The sequence below is a fragment of the Elephantulus edwardii genome, unplaced genomic scaffold (genome assembly GCF_000299155.1).
Source record: "Elephantulus edwardii isolate Elephantulus edwardi_28Jun2011 unplaced genomic scaffold, EleEdw1.0 scaffold00049, whole genome shotgun sequence".
Lineage (NCBI taxonomy): Eukaryota > Metazoa > Chordata > Mammalia > Macroscelidea > Macroscelididae > Elephantulus > Elephantulus edwardii.
Genome location: NW_006399799.1, coordinates 9074905 through 9084084, shown reverse-complemented (window position 1 = coordinate 9084084; position 9180 = coordinate 9074905). Strand labels below are relative to the sequence as shown.

At 42.1% G+C, this 9180-nt stretch overlaps 1 pseudogene; it reads right to left on the bottom strand.

Moving 5' to 3' along the window:
- Positions 1–3741: 3741 nt before the first annotated feature.
- The window catches only part of LOC102859271, a 21895-nt pseudogene continuing 16456 nt past the window's right edge, over positions 3742–9180 (bottom strand).

Genomic DNA, 9180 nt, shown 5'->3' with positions numbered 1-9180 from the left:
GACTTGTAGCCACTTCAGATCCCACCAGATTCTTCATTTTCTCCACAGATTCTAGGCATTTGTTCAGGGAAGGGGAAACTCTGGTAACCCTGGTAGGAAGTGAAAATTCTAACCCAAAGGGCATATTAGCGGCTCTAAGAAGAAAAGATAGGCAATCTCATCCCATTTACAGCCTCTGAAAACCCAGCAGAGGGCTCTGACTCCACAACAATGAGTTTTTGAGAGTTCAATGAAGTATCCTCGTCCTGCATGTAACACATATCACCCAAGTTGAAAGGCAGATAGCTCGGGGCTCTGGCTTTTCCACATGCACTCAGGCTCATGTTTGTGGGGTTCACATTGTTCCTTTAGCTTCTGCTTCATCTTGGCTCTCCTCCTCTTCACATGCATCTTCCAGTCACAACTGCCAGCGCTGCTGATGTAGGTGTAGAGGTGGCACTTGGGTACAGGCTGGCATCTACTGCTTACCCATCACCCATGAGCACAGAGGACCTCCTCCCCAGCAGAGCACTCCCAATTAACTCTTCGTGGCTTTGTGTGCCGGATGGCGTGGAGCCCTGGCAGTGAGACAGCTGCACAGCTGACAACCTGGCATTTCTCTGCTCCTGCTTCCTTGTCATTCTGAGGAGCCAGGGCAGCAGCATGAACCAGGGGCCCCAGTACTTCCCCATGAGGTCACTGACCCCAGGATGGTTATCAGGGGAGAGATTTGTGTCTGGCACATCCCCCAGGCCATCAGCATTGTCCCCACTAGGCTCCAGGGACATTCAGCCTGCCTGCTTTCTGCACACAGCCCTCAGTGGACTGAGGAACACACGTCTTCCCTTGGCTCCACCTCCTCCCCCACCACACTGGCGTCTCGGAAGCCTGTTTCTTTCTCTGGTCCCCAGGCCCATAACCTCAGAGTTGGTTCACATGCCTGGTGTCCCGAGAGCTCCATTAATCAAATAGTAAAGATGTCACACTACCAGCTTGGGCCGTTGCCCAAACAAGCCCTGGGCTGGCCCTTCCTCACAGTTATTGCCTCCGACACGCTGAGCTGGGACATATTACTGTACACCACAACCAAGACTCCCACTGTCTGAGTCCAGACACTCTTTCCACACTATCACAATGAACAAGGGATTTCTGTATCAGTCTTTCTTACCTTTCCTCTTCAGTCCTCTCCTTCTATCTGGAAGTTTCCAGGTAGCCCAAGAGAATCTTCTTTCTCAGAAGCTAGTTCTAAGGGGAAAAGTTATTGTGATGGAAACAGGTGGATCTGGACCCAAATGCCACTTCCTAGCTGCGTGGCCTTGGAATAGTCACATAACCTCTCTGAGCCTTTGATCCTTCATGAGGTTAGTAGTACTAACTTCATAAGAAAGAATTAGGTGCACTGGGAAAATGTGCTGTCAAGGACTTCTCCTAAGTACTAAAGAGAAAGGATATCAGCTTAAGGACTAAGGTGTGCCTGATCCAATCTATTATGTTTTCAATTGTCCCCTATGCATCTGAAAGTTGGACAATAAATAAGGAAGATCAAAGAAGAATAGGTGCCTTTGGGTCATGGGGTCGGAAAAAAGTATTGACTGTTGTATGGACTGCCAAAAGAACAGCAACAACAAAAATCTGTCTTAAGGGAAATGCAACCAGGGTGCTCCTAAGAGGCAAAAATGGTGAAACTTTATCTCGTGTACTTTAAGCATGTTATGAAGAGGGGCCAGTTCATGGGGAAAGGCACCACGCTGGGAAAGGTAGAGAGTCAGAGAAGGAAGACCTTCAACAAGGTAAACTGACATAGTGATTCAAGAATGGGCTTAAGTATACGACGGGATAGTGCAGAATAGAGTAAGGTTTCTATATGTTGTTCACAGTCTGCTATAAGTCTCAATCGACTCAGTGTCACCTAACAACAACACAAGAGAGTCACTAGTATTAAATAAGGTACCAGATGAAAATGCATAACTTGGACTCTGGCACACTATAAGTAGTTTATAAATGGATGTCATCACTGTCGCTTTTATTATTGCTGTTTCTACCATTATAATCACTTAGCTATATATTCTATAGGATGAGGGCTGTGTCTAACTTGTTCTTCCCATAGCCTAGAAGAGTGGATGGCACATAATAACACTATTTGTTGAATGAATGAATAAATAAATGTTTATTGATCAGGTTCACTCTAAGTCATCTATAAAGTAAGAGAGAACACTTAGCAATTTAAATAAGTACAGTTCTGTTAGAAGACCTTTTATCAAGCTTAACCGTTTCTGTCCCCTTTAAAATTTTTCTTTGACCTCACTGCTGAGTACTGACCACACTCAAAGGCTACACTGGAATTCCCCATGGTGTAAGATCTTCCAAGGTGTGTGTCCAGTGAAGCAACATGGCCAGGTGCTACACGGTCATTAGCACAGCTCGGACCTAGGGCTTAGTTCTCCACAGCCAACTGCAAACAGGGTGAGCTCTCAGTCAAGAGAGTAACAGGCACTTTGCTGTCATAAAGTGCATAAGGGAATGTATTAGCAGCCTAGTGGTAAGGAGTTGCTCTGCCAACCCAAAGGTGTGTGGTTTGAATCCATCAGCTTCTCCAAACCATCAGCTTCTCCATGGGAGAAAAATGAACAAACTCCTGTGTGATTTACTGCCTCTGAGAACGTTCTAGAGGGTCTGTATGTTAATGGTTCACAGGCTTAGATTAGTTTACAGCAAAGGGCTATGATTTTTTAACGGGGGGAAAAAACCATCCAAGGTGTGAATTATGCTACTTTTTTGCAACCACAGGAGGAGAAAGGGATCCCAAGCAGGAACAGTGGTCTCCCTTGAGGAAGAGATATCAGAGTTCAGAGCTAATAGCATGATTGATACTAGGTATTGGGGAGCAAGCAGATGCATAGGGAAACAACCCTAAAAGTCTGCTTCGAGGTCTCCTTGAGTATTTAGTCAAATGGGGAACACTGGGAATGTAAATACATCTGTGGTTGTTAGGTGCCATCAAGTTGGGTACAACTCACAGTGACCCTATGAGCAGCAGATCTTAGCTCTGTCCTATCCTGTGCCGTCCTCATCATTCATAACATACTTGATCTCATTGCTGCAGTTGCCATCTCAATCTATCTTGTTAAATGTCTTCCTTTCATTGACCCTCCATCTTTCCAAGCAAAACGACTCTTTCCAAAAAATGGCCACTCCTAACAACATGCTCAAAGTAAGTGAGAGAAAGTCTCATCATTGCCTTTCAAGGAACAGTCTGGTAGCACTTCTTTCAGGGTAGACTTGTTTGTAATGTTGGCAGTTCTTGAGATGTGCAGTCCTCCTCTCCAGCACCACAACTCAAAGGTATCAGTTCTTCTTCTGTCATCCTATTCATTGTCCAACTCTCAGAGGCATAGCAAGTGACTGACAACACCAAAGTCAGAACCAGGTGCACCTTAGTCTTTAAACTGAATACCATCCTCCTTAGCACTTTGGAGAGTTCCTTGACAATAAACTCACCCAATGCAGTATATCTTTGGATTTCTTTATTGCTGATGCCACGGGTGTTGATTGTGGGTCCAAGTAAGATGAAATAGTCAACAATTTTAATCTTTTTTTTTTTAATTGGAAAAACATTTCCAATTTTTAGTCTTAAAAATAGGAATCAAAACTGCCAAGGCAGATTTATAGTCACTTCTGAACAAGAGGGTCATTTTGGAACATCACAAGAACGCATACTCAGATGGAAATCTAGTTAAACTGCGGTTGCTCTTCAGGTTGCATTCATTCCTGCATTTTCTCAATCAGTTCTTCCTTGTATTTGCCTTTCTCGTTTCCAACTTGCCGAGATTTGGCTTTACGCTTAAGAAATTTTTTTTTCGATCTTTATCTAGTTTCAGCCTGGTGATAAGCACCTTGTGTGGGTGAATGCCCACGTGCACAGTCGTACCATTAGCCTCACGCTGCACTCTTTCGACGTAGATGGTATACTTCTTTCTGTACACCTGGACTACCTTTCCAATTTGCTGAGCTTTGTAAATTCCTCGCACCACCTGGACCTCATCATCCTTGCAGACGCGCATGGAGCACACATTGTACTTCTGCCACAGCTCCTTGGACAGAGGGGAGGACGTGATCTTCCCGCACACAGGCGAGGGGGCATTGAAGTGGCGTTTGAGGTTCTTGCTGCCGCGCGAGGTAACGGTGACAGCCTCCAGCAGCGTCAGGCTCTCCACGCGCAAGGCCGGAAGTGAGCCAATTTCAATCTTTTCTCCATCTCTCGTGATGTTGCTTCTCAGCCTATTGCTGAGGATTTTTGTGTTCTTACTGTTGAGATGTAAACCAGGTTGATGTTTGTAGCTTTTGGTCTTCTGAAGCACGTGTTTCAAGTCCTCCTCACTTTCAGCAAACAAGGTTGTGTCATCTGCATAATACAGTTATGACAAGTTGTTAATAAATTTTCCTCCTATCCTAAGCCCATATTCTTCAGAAAGTCAGCTTTTTAAATTATTTGCTCAGTATATAGATTGAACAAGTATGAAGAAGGGATAAAATCCTGACACAATAGTGTATAGCTAAAATGGATAAAGGATATTAAAGAGGATACAATAAAAATATTCCAACCAAAAGAAAGAAGGAGAGGGAAAGAGAAACAAAGAACAGATGGAATAAATAGCAAGATGGTAGTCAACTTAAGCCTCAGCCTCGTCAGTTATGTTAAATGTTAATAATTGTCCCAATCGTCCCAAATGATAGAAGATTTGTTTTATTTTGTTTATTACAAAGTTACTTTTAATACTTTGGGGTGAGCCCCAAGGGAATAACAAACACTGGAAAGGAGTAACGCCCTCACCCCCTGGTGCGGCCCAGAGGGAGAGAGGCTACCTCAGGAGAAGGAAGCACAAAAGGGACCCGCTGCAGACACAAGGTGAAGGCAACACCATCGATGTGCAGGACCTGTCAGCACTACAGGAGGACCCTCGCGCAGTGGGACCGGCTCCAGGCACACAGGCAAAGGTGGGAGGATTGGATACGAAGACACACAGCTACTTGGGTCACTTCTTCTCGTTTGCCTTTTTCTGTTTCTGCTGCATGATCTCTGAGTCCCTAGGGGTAGGGATAATAGGGCACTCTGCCTGCAGCAAGGCACTCTGCTTTTTCATATTCTTCTAGCAGGCGAGCTCGCACTGCTTTCCACCGGTCATGGTGAAGGCTACCGCTCTGGCCTGCTTAGGTTCATCTCTTTTTTCTGTCTCCAGACAGAGATTTTAATTTTTTTTAATTCTTTTTTTTTTTGAGACAGAGATTTTAAAAGTGGATAAAAATACAAGACCCAAATAAACATTTCTTATCTGAGATACAGAGATGTGAAAGGATCATTCCATACAAATCACAATCACAAAACAGCTGGAGTGATTAGAATTTAATAAATAAACTTGAAAACAAGGTATACACGACAGGGATCATTTCATAATTATAAAAAGGCCAATTCTTTAGGAGGATAGACCATGTTAAAAGTCCTATATGTATAAGCACCTGTTAATAGTTTAAAAGAATAAGAAGCAAAAACTGGCAGACCTGAAGAGAGAATAAACAACCCAGAATTATAGAAGAATATTTTTAAGTCTTTCCTCCATAATAGAATAGTTAAGTCAACAATAAACATATAAATGTGTATGTGTAGACACACGCACATACTCGTCATTTTATTTATATATATGAGTTACTGTTGTTGTGTACCTTGGAGTTGGAACCAACACATAGCTGGCCTTCCAGCGGGTTTTTAGAGGCAGTTAATCGCATAGAAGGGGATTGCCCACTCTTATCCCACAAAACATTATCAACCAATAGTTGATTGATAGTAATAGAACATTGTAAATCAATAGTACTATAAATGCTGAAGTTACATCATCTTTGGTATTTATTTATAGTTCATTATACCCTAGTTAGGGGAGCCCTGGAGTTCGTAGGGAGTTGTGTTGTGAACCCAAAAGCTGTGCCCTTCTGGTAGCTGGAATCCACTAGAAGCTCAATGGGAATAAGAAGAGTTAATTGGAAATCCCATGAACGGCCAGCCTTGACTTGGTTCCACCAACTGAATGGCAATCTGTTTGAAGTTGGTTTTGTTTTGTTTTGTTTTGTTTTGTTTTAGAATACCCAGGGGAGCTCTAGTGGCCTAGTGGTGAGAGGGTACGCTGCAATCCTGAACAAGCAGTTCAAATCTGTCATGGGCAAAGGACACACAATCTCCTCCTATGTGATTAACTGCCTCTGAAAACCAAGTGGAGGGTCAGCTATAGGTCTGTTCTGACTCTGTGGCACACAACAACAACAACAATAACATTCCTTGGAAAGGTTCATCATGCTTAGAAAGATGGAGAGTAAGCAAAAAAGAGGAAGGTGACCCAGTGACCTACAGCAATGGACTCAAGCATATCAGAAGTGAGAGGGATGGCACAGATAGGACCGAGTTGAGGTCTGTTGCTCATAGGGTGACTGTTAGTCATACTCGACTTGACAGCACCTAATGCCAACAGCAACAACACATGGGACATATACCAAAGGTAGCCCCCAACAGCTCATGCTTCTCAGTACTCACCCCTTGGTATAATTTGTTCCCTTGTCTCTGATAAGTCTTCCTGATTTGCTTTGACTACTTTTGTAGAAGGAACACTGAAGTAGTTCCAGATTTAAGCCTTAAGAAAGCCTGGAAGCTTTTGTATTTGCAGTCCTAGCTTTCCTGAGTTGCCATATAAGAGGTCTGTCACCCTGCTGGACAGAATACAAATGCTCAAAAGGCCTCAAAGGCTGTAAATTTTTCCAGAAACAGACTGCCACATCTTTCTCCTGCAGAATAGCTGATGAGTTGGATGATTCCGTTAACAGACAAGCACTGCACCACCTGGACTCATTAAGTCAGAACCAACTCAATGGCAACACAGTAACAGATTGCTAACATCATTTTTAGAAAACATTTTTTGTACCATAAAACAATCCTAATATATCAATAAATGTGGAATGATAGAGCTCATATAGATTATGTTCTCTAATTAAAATGGAATAAAACTAGAAATATGTGTGGATGCACAAAGTTCCCAGCAGGAGCCAGTCCCTGAGAAGGACACCATGTTTGGAAAAGTAAGAGTGTCAGTAAAAAAAGAGGAAGATACCCCACAAGATAAAATGACACAGTAGCTGCAACTATGGGCTTAAGCCCAGCAGGGATTTTGAAGATAGTGTGAGATTAGACAGGATTTTATGTATTGTAGACAGGATCATTATGAATTAAAACCAACTCCATGGTATATAACAACACCTCACACAAATAGAAAATACTTGCATGTTTGGAAATAGACAATCTGCTGCCGAGGAATTCCTTAACATGCCAAAGAGCAAGGATATTACTTTAAAGACTAAGATGTGCGTGACCCAAGCCATGGTCCTTTCTATCACCTCATATGCATGTCAGAGTTAAATGATGAGTGAAGGAAAAGGGAAAGATCTAGTGTGAAAAACAATGTATTTGAACGTTATAAATAGCCAGTATAAAATAAAATTTTTAAAAAGTTAAACAGTGAGTAAGGAAAAATCAAAGAAGATTTGAGGCCTTTAAATTGTGGTGTTAGCAGAGAATATTGAGTAGCCTACCTACTGCCACAAGAACAAATAAATCTGTCTTGGAAGTATAATAAGAGTATTTCTTACAGTTAAGGATAATGAGATGTCATCTCACATGGTTAAGCATGTTACCAGGGGAGGACAGTTCCCAGAGAAGGACATATGTTTGAAAAGTAGCAAGTCAGTGAAAGAGAGGAAACTCATCAAGGGGATAGACCGACTCACAACTGCAACTGTGGGCTTACGCACAGCAGAAGTCATGAGACTAACATAGGCCCAGGGAGGGTTTTTATTCTGTTGTACCAAGATTCAGAGTCATCTTGAAAGCACCCAGCAACTACAAAGGTCCAGGAAGAAATCCTATATAACAAAGTGAGATGGGGTTTTTTTGTTGTTTTTTTTTTCTTTTCATTTTCTTTTTTTTTTTTATTAAGAGATGTATTTTTTAACTAAACCATAATATAATCAAAAACAGATATTTGTGGCATGCAACACTTCAAAAGGAATTTATAACTTTAAATGTTCATATTACAAAAGGAAAAAGATTGAAAATCAACCTTGAGATGCTATAAAAAGAAGTGAAAATTAAAACTGAAGACATGAGTGAGAAGGAAATAATAAATATGAGAATAATTTAAAAAATAAATTTAAAGACCCAGAAAAACAAAGGAGAAAGGCAATAAAATTAAATCTTATTAACTTGGAAAGATGTTACTGAAACTGATAAACCCCTAACTAAGTGGACAAATAAAAAACAGAGAAAGCAGAATTATCACAGTGAGAAATGAGAGATATGGCTCTGCCCTCGAGGGCTTATAGCTGAGTGAAGATAGCAGATGTTTCAATAACTGCAGAGAAGCTAGTAGGTCCTGGGCTCAGGCATGATGTTGAAGTGCTAATACTACAAGTTAATGTTGCAGGTGACTTAACCAATAACATTATATGACAGGTTTGGTAGCAGGAGTGGCATCCACTTCCTAAACTACATGCCTCTGGAAACTCTATGAACTTTGATAAATGTTGATGGTTGTAGAGGGGCTTTGGGCCTTTTGTTCTGGGGGTCGTTAAGAATCATGCTCGACTTGAGGGCAATCAACAACAACAACAAACAACTATGTTGATTGAGACCTTACCATGTTTTGGGTCTCCTTCCAAGCGCTTCACACACATGTATTAGCTGGTTTAATGTTTATACTATTCCTATGGTCAAGTATTTCTGTGACATCAGAACTAACTCAAAGTTGACCCTCCAGTGGGTTTTCTAAGGATGTAAGGAGCGTGAGGGAAATCTGCCAGAGATTGCACCCACCCGTGGGTTAGCAGTGCAACTCCCTACAGACTGCGCCACCAGAGCTCCCTTATTCTGATGGGGTAGAATCTAGTAATATGCCCCAGTTAAAAGATAAAGACATTGAGACACGTAAGGGGTGGTGGTTGTCGTCAGATGCCATTGAGCCAAGTACAACTCATAGTGACCCGACGAACAATAGATCTAAGCCCTATATTACCCGTGCCACCCTCACAATCTCCGATACCCTCAAGCCCATTGCTTCAGTCACCATGTCAATCCACGTGGTTGAGGGCCTTATTCTCCATCACCATACC